This window comes from Castanea sativa, chromosome 2 (assembly GCF_040712315.1).
Source record: "Castanea sativa cultivar Marrone di Chiusa Pesio chromosome 2, ASM4071231v1".
Taxonomy (NCBI): Eukaryota; Viridiplantae; Streptophyta; class Magnoliopsida; order Fagales; family Fagaceae; genus Castanea; species Castanea sativa.
The window spans coordinates 52,677,620-52,696,187 of record NC_134014.1 but is presented as its reverse complement, the minus strand read 5'-3'; the positions used below and the strand labels follow the sequence as shown (position 1 = coordinate 52,696,187).

Sequence of the window (18,568 nt, the reverse complement as noted above, 5' to 3'; positions counted from 1 at the left end):
TCCAAGTGTTCTTTTGGCGTGGGATCTGGAAAGTTCTTAGGATATATGATCACTCATAGGGGCATAGAGGTGAACCCAGTGCAGGTTAGGGCTATTCAAAGTTTGCAGCCGCCTCGGAACCCAAAGGAGATTCAGAAATTGACCGGAATGATTGCTGCGTTGAACAGATTTATTTCTCGGTCAGCTGACCGGTGCCGTCCTTTCTTTCAGTTGTTGAACAAGTGGAAAGGGTTTCAGTGGACCGAGGATTGTGAGTCGGCTTTCCAACAGCTTAAGCAATATCTATCTCGGCCACCCATTTTATCTCGCCCTGAGGTGGACGAGGTTTTATTCGCTTATCTGGCCGTGGCTATTCATGCGGTGAGTCTAGTCCTTATAAGGAATGAAGATGGAGTGCAGAGGCCGATCTACTATGTTAGTAAGTCCTTGAATGAAGCCGAGGTGCGCTATTTGCCCTTGGAAAAAGCACTTCGGCCGTAGTCCACGCCACGCGCAAACTTCCTCATTATTTCCAATCTCATACCGTGGTTGTTTTGACCCGAGTTGCCGCTCAAGGCTGTGTTGCGTAGTGCTGATTATTCTGGCAGAGTGGCAAAATGGGGAACCATTTTGGGAGCCTTTGATGTTAAGTACAAGCCTCGCACCTCGGTGAAAGGTCAGGTCCTCGCTGATTTGGTGGCAGAGTTTGCTGAACCATTGTTAGAAGAAACTTCAAAGGTAGCGCACATGGGTGAAAAATCAGTTGGTGTGATCACAGCCGTATCGCCCTCGGCTTGGAAAGTTTATGTGGATGGGGCTGCTAATCATAAAGGGTCTGGCGTTGGACTTGTTCTAATGTCCCCTGAAGGAATTGTCTTTGAAAAATCTTTGAGATTGGCTTTCTCGGCTACTAATAATGAGGCCGAGTATGAAGCAGTCTTGGTAGGCATGCGAATGGTACATAAGATGGGTGGCAAGGAAATCCATGTGTTCTCGGACTCTCAATTAGTGGTCGGCCAAGTCATGGGGACCATGGAGGCTAGAGATTCCAGAATGCAGGAATATTTGGCCCAGGTCAAGCGTCAGCGAGCTGAGTTCGACTCATTTGCCTTAGCTCATGTCTCTAGGAGTGGAAACACTCATGCAGATTCTTTGGCTACACTGGCCACATCCTCGGCTCAAGGTCTACCAAGGGTGATTCTCATTGAGGATCTGATAGAACCTTCTCTTATAGCTACTAACGCACCTCGCATCCATTTAATAAGGCCTGGTCCTAGTTGGATGGATTCGATCATATCTTTTCTCAAAAATGACATCCTTCCCGAAGACAAAGTTGAAGCAGAAAAGGTGCGTCGAAAGGCGCCGCGCTTCTGGTTGTCCGAGGATCAGAAGCTATACAAACGATCCTTTTCGGGACCGTATTTGTTGTGTGTACACCCTGAATCAACAGAATCGTTGCTGGAGGAATTGCATGAAGGAATTTGTGGGAGTCATACTGGGGGAAGGTCCTTAGCCCATAGAGCCCTGACTCAGGGTTATTGGTGGCCTAATATGCAGAGGGAGGCTCAGGACTATGCCAGAAAGTGTGATCAGTGTCAGAGGTTCGCCCCTAATATCCACCAACCTGGAGGGGTTCTTAACCCTCTGTCTAGCCCTTGGCCTTTCGCACAATGGGGCCTGGACATTGTCGGGCCATTTTCGAGAGCTGCTGGCAACAAAAGATGGTTGCTCGTGGGAACAGACTATTTCACTAAATGGGTTGAAGCTGAGCCATTAGCCAATATCCGAGATGTTGATTCCAAGAAATTTATATGGAAAAATATTGTTACTAGATTTGGCATACCGCACACTCTTGTCTCAGACAACGGCGTTCAATTTGACAGCAACGCCTTTAGGCAATATTGTGGTGACATGGGTATCATAAATAGATATTCTACCCCAGCTTATCCTCGAGGGAATGGGCAGGCCGAGGCCGTTAACAAGGTCATAGTCAATGGGCTCAAGAAGAGGTTGGATGATGCGAAAGGCAGATGGGTAGAAGAGCTCCCTCATGTTCTATGGACATATCGGACCACACCGCGCCGGTCCACTGGAGAAACACCATTTTCTATGACTTATGGAGCCGAGGCGGTGATACCACTAGAATCTGGTTTTCCTACTCTAAAGACAAGTTCTTTTAGCCCCGAGAATAACCAGGGACTTCTAGAGAAAGACCTTGATTTACTTGAGGAACGGCGTGAGGCAGCTATGGTCCAATTGGCTTATTATCAGCAGAAGCTAAAACGAGGATATGATGCCCACGTGAAGCTAAGGCCACTTGCACCTGGTGATCTTGTATTAAGGAAAGTTGTAGGCACTTCTAAGAACCCAGCATGGGGTAAACTAGGACCTAACTGGGAAGGCCCCTATCGCATTGTTTCAATAGCAGGCATAGAGTCGTATAGGCTAGCTGACCTAGATGAACGAGTTGTACCACGTCCATGGAATGTAAATAATCTTAGAAGGTATTATTATTAATCAAATAAGCCTTTGTCAATTAATATTTCAAAGTTATGGCTAGCTCTCACGTTTGAAGTTACAATTTTTGAGAATCAAACAGAAACTTGGTTAAGTGTAGTCCTCGGACCACAAACCTTGTGGAAATTGATGTCTTGTCATTTGTTAAACAGAACCTTAGTTATGCCGAGTCTTCGGACCTCCTACTTTGGGAAAATTAACATTTGAAGTTACAATTTTTGAGAATCAAACAGAAACTTGGTTAAGTGTAGTCCTCGGACCACAAACCTTGTGGAAATTGATGTCTTGTCATTTGTTAAACAGAACCTTAGTTATGCCGGGTCTTCGGACCTCCTACTTTGGGAAAATTAACATTTGAAGTTACAATTTTTGAGAATCAAACAGAAACTTGGTTAAGTGTAGTCCTCGGACCACAAACCTTGTGGAAATTGATGTCTTGTCATTTGTTAAACAGAACCTTAGTTATGCCGGGTCTTCGGACCTCCTACTTTGGGAAAATTAACATTTGAAGTTTCCATTTTTACGCATCAATCAGTAACTTGGTTAAGTGTAGTCCTCGGACCACAAACCTCGTGGAAATTGATGTATTGTCATTTGTTATACAGATACTTAGTTATGACGGGACTTCGGACCTCCTACTTTGGGAAAATTAACATTTGAAGTTACAATTTTTGAGAATCAAACAGAAACTTGGTTAAGTGTAGTCCTCGGACCACAAACCTTGTGGAAATTGATGTCTTGTCATTTGTTAAACAGAACCTTAGTTATGCCGGGTCTTCGGACCTCCTACTTTGGGAAAATTAACATTTGAAGTTACAATTTTTGAAAATCAAACAGAAACTTGGTTAAGTGTAGTCCTCGGACCACAAACCTTGTGGAAATTGATGTCTTGTCATTTGTTAAACAGAACCTTAGTTATGCCGGGTCTTCGGACCTCCTACTTTGGGAGAATTAACATTTGAAGTTACAATTGCTAAGAATCAAACAAAAACTTGGTTAAGTGTAGTCCTCGGACCACAAACCTTGTGGAAATTGATATCCTGTCATTTGTTAAACAGAACCTTAGTTATGCCGGGTCTTCGGACCTCCTACTTTGGGAAAATTAACATTTGAAGTTATTGTTTTGAACAACCCAACAGAAATCTAGTTAAGTATGGTCCTCGGACCACAAACCTTGTGGAAATTGATGTCTTATCATTTACAGTTGCAATTTTCAAGAATTAAACGAAAGATTGTTTAAGATTTATCTTCGGACTACGACTTTGATTAAATTTAACTTCTGATTGTGCCTGGATGTTAATACCTTACTGTTTATTAACTTGGATCTTAAGTTTTATATCTTCAAGTATATAGTAAATTTGTGTAAGGAATGGTCCTCGGATCTTACATCCTACTAGAAACAGTGTTATGCATTATAAAGGCTTAATCGTTGTATGAGGTCCTCTTTCCTTTTTTATCAAGGCATTGTTCAAGCGTGTTAACTATGTCACCTCGTATTAAATCTTTAGTAATATACGCATGATTATGTGGAAGTTACGATTGTGCAATCCTTGGAGTTAAATTTTTATACTCTGAGAAACTTTTGATATGACTTAATGGGAAACTTTTGTAATAAGTACAATAAAAGGGATAGAGTAAAAGCAGACACAATCCAAGTGAAAAGCAAACGAAATTGTTCTTTATTAATCAAATTGAATATACATTACAATAGATAAGTTCAAAAAAAAAAAAAAAAAAAAAAAAAAAAAAAAAGAAAAGAATGGAAAAAGAGAAGCCCTAAGCTAAGCCCTAAGCTGTTGGAGGAGGATCTTGCTGAGAGGTGCTAGTGCCCTCGGTCTTTCTCAACTCCAGCTCAAAAGGAGTCATAATCTGCTTTCCTTTATCCACTGTCGTTGTTGAAAGGACGATGGGTTCCACTGTCTGGCTCAAGTCCTTCTCTGCATCCCCTCCTCCTTCCTTCTCTTTATTGGAACCAGAAGGTTCTGTAGGATCAGGAATTTGCTGTGGGACCATCAGAGGTAGGGCAGGAAGAGTTGTCTCGGGGGTAGGAGTAGCGGCGGGGAGCCTCTTCCATCTCCTGTATTTCTAGGGGAAGCCAAACGTTCTCGGACTTCCTCAAATCCGAAGATTGAGGAACCCCTGCTACGTTTAGAGCTTCCCCCCATACTTTTTGACAGTATTCGCGGCATAAAGCCGCGAACTCCTCTGTCAGCTGCTCCTCGGTGGTGGCTACCCCTTCATCAAAACTTGCCTGCTTGGCAGCTTGGAGAGAGAGTTGGAAGGAATTGGCTTCTTCTTTCATCAGCGCTAGTTGCTTCTTAAGATCCGAGCACTCCCTTTGAGCTTGGGAGAGCTCTTCATTTCTTTCCTTAAGGAGTTTGCGCTGTCCTTCTATCTGGGTCTTCATGGTCTTCAAGTTTGACTCGACCCCATTCTTCTCTCTCCTCAGCTCTGCTACCTCCGAGGTCAGCTTCTCGTTCTCGGCAAGGGCTGTACCTAAGGTCCTCTCAGTCTCCACCCTAGTTTCGAGTTCAGCCCTGGCTACTTTCCGAGCGTCTTCAATAAACTTTTCAGCTACAAAGACCTCCTGAATAGCCTGTAAAAAAGCATGATGGAGTTAGGAATAACAAAAACTAATTTACTTATAAATATTGTTAAAAGGAGGAACACTTACCAGCGCTAAGTCTCTTTTTAGAGAGAGGAATAGTTGTGGTTGGCCCATCTTTTCCAAGGTCTCCATGTCCTTGGGCAGCAGAAGAGGGCGTTCTAGGACCTCGGCCAGGTGGTGGGCGTGGCCTTGTTGAACTGCCCTTATGCTGGACTGGCAGGAGATAGGAGCGCCGTCCAGCCTTAGATCGGGGGACCAGGTGGCCGGTGCTCGGTGCACTACAGCCTCATCCCTGATTTCCCCGAGTTCAACTGAACGGGATCTACCCTTGCCCTTATCCAGCTTCTGCTGATGGGCCGGGGGAAGTTGTTGGCGTGGTTTCTTGGGCTCTTTATTAGTCGTCCCCTCATCATCCCCTTTCCTCTTCTTCTTGGGATCCTCGGCTAGCAGTTTGGGCTCAGCTGGAGGAGGAGGAGGAGGTAAAACTGGGAGAACTTGGGACGTCCCCTTTTTCTTCTTCTCTGCAACTTTGGCAGCCCTATTAGTGAGAAGACCCTCCATTCGTCCCATGTTTTCTACGGATTCGTCCTCGGGAAGGGCAACTACAAACCCTGCAATTCCAGAGGCCTCGGTTGCTTCTTCTTCCTCGTCGGAAAGCACTACAAACTGGTTCCCGCGAGGTCTCTCGGTGTCTTCGAGATGGAATTGATCTATCTCGTCGTCAAGGGTGTGTGAAGAAGACACCTGCTCTTCTGGAATGACAGCTGGTTGTGCGTGCACGGCAAGGGGGACTGCTGCTATCGGCCGGTTGTATAAAATAGTGTCAGGAGCGTCCGGGAGGTCACGGTCGTCCAAAAAATGGGGCCGAGCTACGTTTATCCTCTTTCGTCTTCGGTCGCCGGCAATAATGGCGTCCTCTATCTCCTGAAAGTCTTTGGAAAGGGGGGTGTATCCTAGAATAAGATGAGCAGCCCGGAGTTGTAGGTCTTCACTAACGAACACCTCGGAGCAAAGTACCCGGTTTAGATCTGCGACGTTACAGTGACTTAGACGAGGACGCACGTGTTGCTTATCTGCAAAAGAGACATCAAACAAACAAACCTGGTCAGATTCACACAAATATTTAACGAATTTAAGTAAATACAAATACGCATTTCTGTGTGTGTATTAGGAGAAGTTGTGTTGTGGGGAGATTAATCCTATGGTGTCGCACCTGGATCCCCCCACCGAACCGGGCAAGGAGGCCGTCGTGCCAGTTCCCAGACACGATCAGGTAGTTGTCCTTCATGCCTTTGTTTGATTTGGGCAGACAGGAGATTAGCCTAACGGTGCTAGACCGAGATTTCATATAATAGCCTACCTTAGAGAGTTTGTGGGACTCATATAGGAACACGACATCGTGCCATGTGAGGTTTAAACTCATCTGCTCGTTTAGAGCATCTACACTACCTAAAACTCTAAAAACATTTGGAAGGCATTGGTCGGGGCACAACCGGTGGTTGCGAAGATACTCCCTCATTACGGGTTTCATTGGTAGGGTCATCCCACCCTCTATGAAGGCTATCATAGGAATGATAACCTCTCCCTCTTTCCTAGAACCAGCCACGGCCGTTGCCGGCAGCATTCTAACCCTACGTCGCCGGGAATATGGTATTTGGCTCTAAAGCCTTCCATCCCGCCGGCGGTATCAACTAGACACTTGAATCTTCCCATTACAGAGAGACGATAGACTAAACTTTAAAAGGGAGAGTGATTGTATTGGTAGCCGAGGACTGTATCCGAGGAGAAAAGGTCAAGACTAGAGAGAGCAAGAACTTACTAAGTTGAAGGTACGGGTTTCCACGGTTTTCTGCTGGTGAAGAATGATTGTTGTTGTTTTGATGGGATTGATCCCTGATGACTTAAATGAAGGCGCAGGTTCCCGAAGCGTCACGACGTGCGAAAAGGCGGCCTCGAAAATTATGTCTGTCCCGCCTAAAATTTCGTGGAGTGAGGAGAACCGTTGGATGCCCATCACACCGTTGTGCGTGGGAGACAAAGAGTAACTTACAATAATAAATGCGCGCGTTTTCGAAAATGAAACCGCCAAGTGTCATCTTCTGGGACGCGAAACGATTTCCACACGTGTCGTCACTTATAAAGTGTGTAAAGCAGGTTCTCGTCGGATCAAAACCCTATTTTTCTCCTCGGACGTCGAAAATTAGAGTTTTGAGGGGCTATTGTGGGGAGTAAAAATATCTTAATAGGGATATGGGCCATTGGGCCTTGCTAAGGAAGGCCGACCTACTCTTGGGTTTAGGGCTTGTTGATACTCGAGGTCGGCCCATACGCCGAGGATCCGAGGACCGAGCCGAGGATGCTTTTCCCCTCGGACTGACACCAAAGAACCCGGGACTTCATGGTAAAGATTAGGGAATGATACGGTCAAGACCAATGGTTAAAGGGAGAGAACCCTTGAATGTCCTAGAAGCGCCGATGTTGGAAGAATATCAAAGGTAAAGGCTGCTACCTCCACATTAAAGACCCTGCACCTACCACCCTGGCCGCATTAATGAGGAAGTGACACTTAAACAGTGGAAGGGAAACTTCTAGTTACTGTTCAAAGGCACTAAGAAAAGAAATATCTAGGCTAAGGGAGGAATTGGGGGGCAACACGTGGATAAAGTATTAAAAAGAGGAGTATTTAAGGAGGGACCTGGAACAGAAACGGGATGAAACTTTTTGTAACCTAAAAAGAACAAGGAAAAAGAGAGAGATATAATATAAGAACAGCTCTCGGTTTACGTCCGAGGAGGCCTATTTACATTACTCCTTTTTGTTTCCAAGTACTTGCAATCTTTAGTTTGTCATTTCATCCTCATACACTTCTAACCTGGGTTTCAAGCCCACACTCTACAAATTCATATTGTTTAAGGCTCATTGGGCCTGAGCCCATAACTGTTCTTGGGTCCAGGTGCAATTGTGCACTTACAGTATCAAAGCAAGAAAATCCAAGTTCAATACTGGATTTTTATGCTCAATTTTGCTATTGAATCCTACTACATTTGACAATCTTTATTTGGATATACATTCACTAATTGCACTCATAAGGTTGTACCGTATGAGAAATGTATGTCAATATTTATGTTGCTTTCATTATCGAATAAGTTGGCACCTTTGTTTAGCAAAAAAAAAAGTTGGCAGCTTTAATAATACCGCTGGACAGCATTCGGGCTACTACTATAATTAAATGTGTTACATCAAGCTACGATCCTTCGAATCACTATACATTTAAGTTTGTATGGTTAGAGAAATTGAGGTTGTTAGTATTTATGTTACTTTCATTAACTTTGTGAGACCGGTCACTCTTTAACCGTAACTGGCTGACCCATACAGATATTGGACTTAAATCCAAGCCATCCCCATTCCTAAAAAATTGTGCTCAAGAGGACAGTTAACTATGGCATTCTCTTAAAAATAGCAAAAACTTCATAAAAATAGCATATATAAAAACTTAAAAACCTTTTTAAAACAGTTTGTTAACAAATCAAAAATTTTGTTCGGGCACCTTCATTTATTCATTTAAATTTTATGCTAGGGGTTGGATAGGTAATTGATCACCTTAACATTTTTAGATCAATTGGAGGCTCAATGGGCAATGTGAATAGTAGCTGTTTTTCAAACCTCAAATCCTTTTTTTTTAATAGTGAAGATGGCCCTGATTTTAATGGAACAAAACTAGGTGTAAGGTGGAGATTTCTTTAAATTTTGGTTAGTAGCATAACAAAAGATTTCAATCATTATTTATTATGCTTAGATCATATATATAAGATGAAAAAAAAAAAAACGAATTCTTTAAAGTTATTAATTTATGAAATATTTTTTAAAAACTTTATATGAAAAAATAAAAAAGCAATTAATCTTTTTAACACATTTTTATATTTCACGTGAAAGTAGTATCAATTTTTTTCTAAAATTGTCTATTAACAAATTTCTTAAAGGCAACTGCTAACTAAACTCATAAAAAATTAGTAGTAACGTGCACTATTTTGAGTCTTTTGACATCATAGGAATAAGACTTTGGTAAGAACGGTATATATACATACATATGTGTATGTGTGTGTATGTGTGTGTGTGAATAGATAGTAAGTCTCATGGTCGTTGATCTTTTGCTTATGGTTGAGTTAGTAGATGAATTTTGTTAGCATACACAAATAAGTGAAATTCCTACATGGTAGAAATTTAAAAAAAAAAATTGAGAAATTAATATAAATATGATTGATTTTTTTTTTTTTTGGAGAAACTAAATATGATTGAATTTAAACTCATAGATTTAAGTTTTTAAGTTAAATAGTGTCTAATTTCTAACATATTATTCCATTCGTCCCACTTTGTTTGTCCTGTTTAAAAAGTCAAACTTTTATTGTCTTTTCTGTCTTATAAAAATATATAAGTTTACAAAACTACTCTTGAATAAATTTATCGGTTTTTAAAAAAAAAAGTCATAATCACCACCACAGGTCTTTTTATTAGACTTTTAAAAATTTTAATATTTTTCTCCAAAGTCCAAAGTGTACATGTTTATGGCTGGGAAGCATTCCACTTTTTTTTATGCTATGAGTTATCATGTCAATCTGTAGGAGTTATTAGAACCCATGTGAATTGTAGACTATAGTTACACATTTCTTACAATTAAGCAATTTTTGAAAATTAATTTTTATATATTTTTTGTTTTAATTCGAGCTTTAATAGTTAATACTGAGTTGGTCGGTCTCCTGTTTTTATTTTAGTGCTTCTATTTATTCAACCTACATGACTACATCTAGACTATGACTATCTAGTAATTTTTTTTTTTTTTTTTGCTTTTTTTCCATCCATTTAGAAAGTCATTAATTTGCTAAGTTTAGGAGTGTTATCTTAATTTAATAAAATTATAAGTTTAGGATAATATATTTTATATTAAAATTAATTTGCTAAGTTATGTGATAAATTTTTTTTTATTTGTGTAGGTTTAGAATGTAAAGTGATCATATTATTTTCTAACGTTGCAATTGTGTTTTGATAAGCCAGGTTTTATTGTTTTATACTTAAATTTTTGTTTTATTCCAGAAAATTTATAATTTTTCTATTATAGATCATGTTTTATTTTAATTATAAATGTTTAATAAAAAATTAAGTGATGGTAAAAGGAAATGTTGATGAAACTTGAATGTAAAAATTTAATTAATAAATTTGCATCTCAAAGAGAATGATAAATAGATTCTAAATCAAAAAAAAAAAATCAAAAGTTAAATAAATATTATTTAGTTAATATTTAAACAATTAAAAAAGCCTTGCCTAAACTTTTCACCTAAGGCTCCCAAATTTGTTGAGTCGGCCCTGGCTACAAAGTTCCTCTCAAAATTTTATTGCCACAGCTACTTTTACACCTATTTTCACAACTATACGATGTAGCTAACTGTGAGTGAGTGGTAAAAAAAAGAAAGTGTTACCTCCCTTATTTTTTTTCAAATGGTTCTTTCATCAGGACAATTTCGATTGATCCGTACGAACCTCACCCCTCCCAGTCTCTTACCCATTAGATCTGTATTCAACTTCTCTGGGGCAATAATTCCAGCTTTCATAGATTGAAAAACATCATAGTGAAACTTGAAAAATCTTATTAGACCCCAAAGATTAGTATGCCACGAATTTATCAATTTGTTACCAATTAACCAACTTATGCGATCACAATTCGGATGGTTCACCGTTCACACCACAAAATCAAATAAGTCACCAAATCTATAAAGCAATAATAAAAAGTAATATACAAAGAGGATTCTATTCAGAGACCTACATATTATTATTAGATCAGCTACTGCTCAACAAAGAGGAATCGCTCTACCCTCCTTTGTGTACGATTGGTCACATTCTCTCCCTCCAATCACTTATAAAGTTCCCTTTGATCAGAAATCACTCTGGAAGAGCTCATTTTGGTTTGTAACTTTACTATCACCGGATTCATTGTTTTTGTTATTAGTAAGTTGTCTCACTCATTCATCTCCTCTTAAAAGGAACTACACTGGTTGTTTTTACCGCTAGAAAATGCATCATTTTGTTTTCATTTTTGGATTGGTTTCTTTTGTAGGCCTAAAAGTGCACCAATACCCATTGCTCTTCTTAGGCCCAGTGTCGATTGTGAGAGTTACTTCGGCCCAGTGTCGAGTGGTGAGTTTAACTCGAAAAAAACCTGGAGCTACCAAATTCATTCATCCAATGGCAGACATGTATCCACACACAAAAGACTCCAACATTGAACGCCAAAAATAAATAAAAAATAATTTAACAATATACGTTATCATTCATACAACCCTCGAAAGAGTAAAGAACAAAGATCTCAAAATGAATACAGGGACACTATCAGAAATAGCTATGGGGCGAAATTGATAACTTTTATCGAACAAAATATACATAGTACAAGGCTGAAAAAATTAACTACATACGAGGAAAGTATGGAGTATGAACTCTTGTGGTATATCAGTCGGTATTGATGTCAAGAATTAAAGAGGCATGGCTGGCTAATGAGCACTCACAAGGAACGGATGCTGGCAAACGCTGCACTCTATAGTCTCAGAGCCAGAGCTCGGAACCTGAACCTGAAGAAAGCATTCACATAATGGAAACACTTCAAGATTATTGCCAAAATAGAGGTGAAAACTTTACCACACAATCTATTAAAATATTTAGAAGTTAAAACAACCATTTGACGAAAGCAGTTTGACTTTCATCAAGGAAGAAGGGGGAAAAAAGAAAAGAAAAGAGAAGCTAATAAAGGGCAAAGGTACATGATAATAATCAGCAATAAGAAAGTGGCAAGGATAGTGAACCTTCAAATGGACAGTGCAAATTGGACAGGCAACCTCGCTCATCTGCATCCCAGGTCCATCAGACTTTAAACCTGTAAAAGTTCATATACTTTAGTGGGCAGATGAAAGATACTTTGAAAGACACAGAACTAATGATTGCATTAAGCCTGATGACCAACAAATTATGCTTCACACAACCATCTGGAATAACAATATTTCACCAAATAGATCTGAGGCCAAATTTGTATAGATCAGATAGTAGAGAAATCTAGAAAACTATCAATATATCTTGTAGGCCTTGGACCATGAACCCTGCCTGGTGCCACCAACAGAGGAGTGGAGGAACATTTTCCTATGGGTCTGTTTGGTTGGGAGGATTGAAAGTGAGAAAATAGAAAATGTAGGAATAATAGAAGAGTGAAAGGACATAAACTGTTTCAATTTTCCCTTGTGTGGTTGGGAGAATGGAAAAGTGAGCAAATAAAAAATGTAGGAATGATAAAAAACTGTAAGGATATAAAATGTTTCAAATTTTCCCTCATGTAGAGAGGATCAAAAAGTAAAAGGATAGAAAATAAGATTTGAATAAATTTACAATTATACCTTATTACATCAATAGTTTAAAGGGGCAAAATTGTAAAGTCCATGTAATAAACATTTTCTTCCCCATTTTTCCTCTCAATTTAGTGTGTGTTTGGCTCCAAATTAAAAAACCAACATATTTTACTATTAAGCTTATTTTTGTTACTATTCATAGGCCCTACAGCACCTTTTGGTACTATTCATAGATTTCACTGTACTATTTCAGCTAACTTTTACCTTTATCTATGATACTTTCAGCGAAAAATTTTCAATTTCAACAAAATAAATGGATCCCAAATAGACTCTTAAGAGGAAGGTTTCTTGATGGGCCCAGGTGGAAAACTCCACCCACCCCCTTTTCCGTCCTCCCTCATTTCCACCACACCAAACAAGGGAAAACTCTCATTTTCCATCCTCGACCTTCATTCCCCTCCCCCCTAACCCCGGTTTTTGTTTAAGTAGAACAAAGAGAAGATTGCTATCCACATTGCTACTTCTTATAACAAAATTTTCAACAATGATGACTACCTGATGTCTTGCGATTTCTTCCCATCTCCTCCTGTTACAGATCACAAACCACATGAAAAACAAGTATGCATTAGTAAACATGAATATTCAAAAGTAATGTCTCACACATTCAAAATTTGGTAATGTGACTTCTTTTCTGACATCACTTTCTCTATGCTACATAACAAATATGAGTTATCAAAGTTGATTCCATATTTTTAGAGCACAATTGATGTCAGTTGAATACAAAAGACGCTACTGTGAAGACAAAGGTACATCAAGTATCTATTCAGCCCAATCATGGTTTCATGAAAGCTTTACTCCTTGATAATATCTGTATCATATTAAATCAGCCTCATGAACTGAAATTTCCCACTGATTTAGCTGGCATTGCTTAGTGATCTATTAATACTGATGCACTTCCTATCATCCTCATAATTTAAGCATTATAAACAGAAACAGCCAATTTAATTATAAAACACTACTACATTTATGGCAAGAAGACAAAAGTATAGTTCCCACTGGCAAGAACTTATAATCCAACTGTAAGACATGACTGCTAGTCTACTACACAATTATTATTTCTTTCTTAAATGCAACCATTGCTTTGAAACACAAAAGTCACCTCTACCTTGCTCTAGAGGAAACTTTGGAAATCAACCATTCAGTTGTAAGAAAAACATCTGTAGAGGGTTGCACAAGGCAACTTATAAAGAACCTCAAAATAAGAAGAAAACCCAACTGCTCCTAGGCTTCAAGTTAAGGTTAAAAAAATGCAAAATCAAAATGGAAGCAAAGATATTGCAGCAATACTGCAATCTCATATCACCTGAAGCTTCTTTGCAAGATCTTCGTGACTATGCATTCTAGCATTTCCTTCAGATGTTTCCCTCCCATAACTCAGCCTTTGAGTAACTTCAGCCTGTAAAAGAACACCAAAAAATACAATATTTGAAATGAGTTGAACGTGCCAATTGAGATGGAATTCATGAAATAAATTGCAGCATGAAGGGGGCATTTGTGATGAAGCTGACTAGATTCAGGATTGGGGTTTAGTCCATGAGAAGCAAACAGCAATGGTTGCACCACTATGGCATAATATAACTTAAAATGGTTTTACAAGGGTGTTAGGTTCACAATTGCAGCAACACTATACACAAGTTCAGAAAAGCAAAACCTAACCCAAAAATCTGTGAGATTTAAAGGGCAGAAAATAGAACAAAAGGGTCAAACAAGATTAACATATATTTTTTAATCTTACTACATATTTATAAAGTTTTGATACACAGTTTTTGTTATACATCCATTAATTTCTAAAATACTTCATTTAGACCTTGAGCCATGTTTATAATTTTTTAATACTGCCATATATAACATAATATATGGAGCATAACATAATATACTATCAGCAAATCCTTATAATTTTTTTAAAACATCATTTGATTTATTAAACCAACTGTTTCTCAATAAAATGATTAGGAAAATTAGATAAAACACTATGAAAGGGAGAACCAATAATATCACAAATTCATACCATGCATTGGTCACACACTCGAACAGGTGGAGCTTGGTCATCTGCAGTGAGAGCAATTCTACCTTTGGTACACATATTACAAAAAATATCCCCACAATTCCTGCAGTGATGCTAAAGATGGGAAAAGGTTCTATAAGTATCGTGTATAAAAAGCATGAGTATTAATCCAAGCAAAACCTGCCACTGGCAGTAAACAAAATTGGTAATGACTAAAACCTTTCGCACAATAGCTCCAAAATTTAAGCTGCATGCTGAGCACTTGTTGACTGCATCATCAGGAACCTGTTGAGAAAAGAAGGAAAAAGAGAAATAATGAATTAAAATATCAACAGAGGTTGATTATTAATGCAAAACAAAAACTATATTCAGACATGCACATTAATAGGAAAAAAAAATCATTTGTAAAGAAATTCATTAACAAGCACAAATTTGGGCACAACCCCAGTTAACAGGATAAAATGACCTCAAATTTACGTGTAACAGGGGGAGAAAAACAACATACAGGCACAACAACAACAAAACACAACAAGATTTTGCCAATGACAACAAATAAAAGAATAATACATCATACTCAAGCCACTTCCTGTAAATGCATGTTGATTGACAAGATTGATTTATTTTGTAATAAATAAAAAAATGGAGCTTAAATGTATAATTAACTTCAAACCATGTGAAAGATTCTAAACAAATATGCAAATAATATTGGTATGAGAATGTAATAGGCTGGCCTTAGCATGCAAGCAGGTTGTAAGACCGTGCATATCTTCAGCAAATTCATAAAATGTTGAAAGCAGGAGTAAATTTTTACCCAATGATCTTTCTCCTCATTCCCTGGTTTTACTAAGTTCATCCAATCACCAAAGCCTTTCTTCTTCTCCAACAAGTGGTCAGACACCTTAAAAGAGTTGGAAGGTTTGTTGTTTCCACCCATCTCCTTGAGCTGCTTAACAGTAAAGAGAGTGAATTTAAGCTTACATGAGTAAATCATTGCATCTCGCTCTCTTTCTTTGGTCTTATACAAACAATCACCTTGTATTTATGCCCATGTCAAACACAATGTTAAATGGTATAAAAAAAAAAAAAAAATACTGTCAGATCCCCTAACCTGAGCCACTGCTGCCGTCACCATGTCCAGAATGGCATTTGTAGTGTAGCTGTTTGAATACAGCCCAATACATCTTGGTTCCATGTCAATAGAACTTTTGGCCCAAAACGCAAAGACTGATGCATCAATAACCTATATGAGAAGGCAATTAAGTCCCAAAGAAATTCTTCAAGATATTATTTTGAAGTTAGCAAATGCCCATTCGCGCAAAAATCTCTAAAGCAACCAACTTACTTCCCATGCCGTCACTGTCTCAAGTGGGTATATTCTCAATGTCCGACTGGTGGCAGGATCAAGCATTCGGATTCCATCCAATCCAATCTATAATGGAGTCATCAACTAAATCAGAAGTCTATCATGATAATCCGATTTTTAAATTGACAGTAAATGGATAAACAGAGATTCACACATATCCTTGCATATAATACAACAATCAAAATCCAAAATCCAACACCACGATTAGCCAATCTATAATGAAGTCGTCAACTAAATCAGAAGTCTAACATGATAATCCGATTTTTAAATCGACAGTAAATGGATAAACAGAGATTCACACAAATCCTTGCATATAATATACCAATCAAAATCCAAAATCCAACACTAGGATTAGTCAATTCGATAAATTTCTCAAGTTATAAACTTTTTGCTCAAACATTTTCCACATATAAACGCATAATTCAAATTTTCCACACAGATTATAAAGAAACACTTAGAGAGATTAAAATTAAATTCAAACAAACCTGGCAAAGCACATCCATATCGCTCTGCCCACCATTTTCAGCCAACACCTACACACGAAACTTCCGAACACCGTTCTTCACATCCTCCTCCTCCTCCATCTCCGTCTTCGGGATTGCTTTGATAACCTTACCCGAATGTCCCTGACCAACCCGGTCTTCCGGACCCGACATATTTATCGGCCGTCCATAATCGTCGAAAGCTAACCTACCGGAGTCCTCAGACCCGGCACTATTACCACCATCATAAGCATAAACTCTACCACCCATAACCTCATCGTAATTCGGCGTCGATGGTGCGAAATTGTTTGCGTATGGGGCCGAATACGAGTTATCCGAAAATGGCGGATTGGGATCAAAATTGTGAATATAGCTCGAAGGATCATAAATTTGTGGATTCATGGGATATGGAGGGTATGCAGAGGAAAAATCGGCTTCGGAATATGGAATCGGAGGAGCAGAGGCATACGTATTAGGCATTGGATTGAGATCGTGATCGAAGCTAGGGTTAGGGTTAGGGTTAGGGTTTTGGAAATGGGAGTGAGGAGGTTGATAGTATTGGTAATTTGAAGCGTTGTTGATGTCGCTCTGTTGCATCTTTGAAATTCTAATCAAATCAAATCAAGTCAAAGAAAAAGTCAATGAATTTTCTTCAAGTACAACGAGTTTTTGCGCTTTTGGTTATATTGAAGAATGAGGAATTTGAACGTTTGAAAGTTTTTGAGTTTCTGAAATTTGATTAATTTAGAGTGAGGTTGAAGCTTCAGGGGAAGAGAAGAGAGAGAGAGACACGGAAATTTTTTTTTTTTTTTATGGAGAGAGAGAGAGACACGGATTTGATCGTTTATAACCGACTCGCGCCAATTTTCGTTGACTGCCCAGTCCGGGTCTAGGCTGAGCTATTAGATATTGAAGACGTGGCGATAGTCAATTGGTTTGTAGAACAATACTCGGATTCCTTGAACGTTGTGGATTTTTCCGAAACTTGCTTACACCGTAAGCATTTCAACTCGTCATTGCCAAGAATTAAAAAATATATACGTATACATATAATAATTTTTAGGGAATCGGGTTCAAGTTATATCTGATATAATTTTAAGTAATTTTATATCACTTGATATTTTTTAATTTGATACAAATTTTAATAAATTTACCGTTAGGTTATATTATTTTTTTATATTCTTTATATTTGTAAAATTTAAAGATGATAAAAAATCAATGACAATATCATCAATCAATTAAATTTAAAGATAATATTTTTTTTGAATTAAATTAATGTTTAGAAGGACAAAAGGTAAGTTCGCAAAAGAACTGAGCCAAACCAACTTTTTGTATCCAAAACTATATTGAGGGTCCAACTTTGCACACAAATTCACCGCAAACCATGCATGAGTGATCATAACAGTTGTTACTTTCATAAAATTGAGTTGATTGTCTAGGTACTACAATAATTGTACATCAAGATCATCTCTGTATTGTTAGATATCTCATGTGCAAGAATGACAGAAAATCAACTTAATTTGCAAGTTTTCCATGTTGAATTACCATACTTTCCCAATTGACTACCGCTCCAATATCTACGGGTGTCAATTCGGGTTAGCGTGTCAAGTTTGTGTCGTGTTGAGATAGGAGTATTCGACTAAATGACTCAACCTAAACTCGACCCATTTAATAATCGTGTCATGATCCTTCAACCCTAACCTGACTTGTTAATAAGGCTGGTTGACCTAACTCAACTCACTTGACACACTTAGTAAACGGGTTGTGTTGAGTTGACACGAATGTTACCCAACTTATTTTAACTTGCTTAATATTAAATATAACATCTATTTAGAAATAAATTTATTTTACATCCCAAAAATAGTGTATATACTTCAAGTCTTCAACCCACATTCAAAATAATATAGTTCAACAAACATATAATATCTATCTAGAAATAAGTTCTTTACAAAAATATATTAAGGTTTAGAGTTTTAGGATTTGTAGGATTTAGAGATCTAGGATTTGTAAAGTTTCAATTTCCAATTATATCCATTGTAAGTTTATATAATTACTTACTTTTCTTTTTAAGTTTAAAATATGAGTTGGATATAAAAAGTATTTGACACATTTAAAATAAAATGAATATTTATTTTAAATAGGTTGTGTTAAATGGGTCATTTCGGATTGACACAA

General features: G+C 38.2%; 1 pseudogene; it reads right to left on the bottom strand.

Annotated features, from left to right (window-relative positions):
• Positions 1-11,365: 11,365 nt before the first annotated feature.
• On the bottom strand, positions 11,366-17,202 carry LOC142626327 (protein FREE1-like; annotated as a pseudogene).
• Between the last annotated feature and the right edge of the window lie 1,366 nt (positions 17,203-18,568).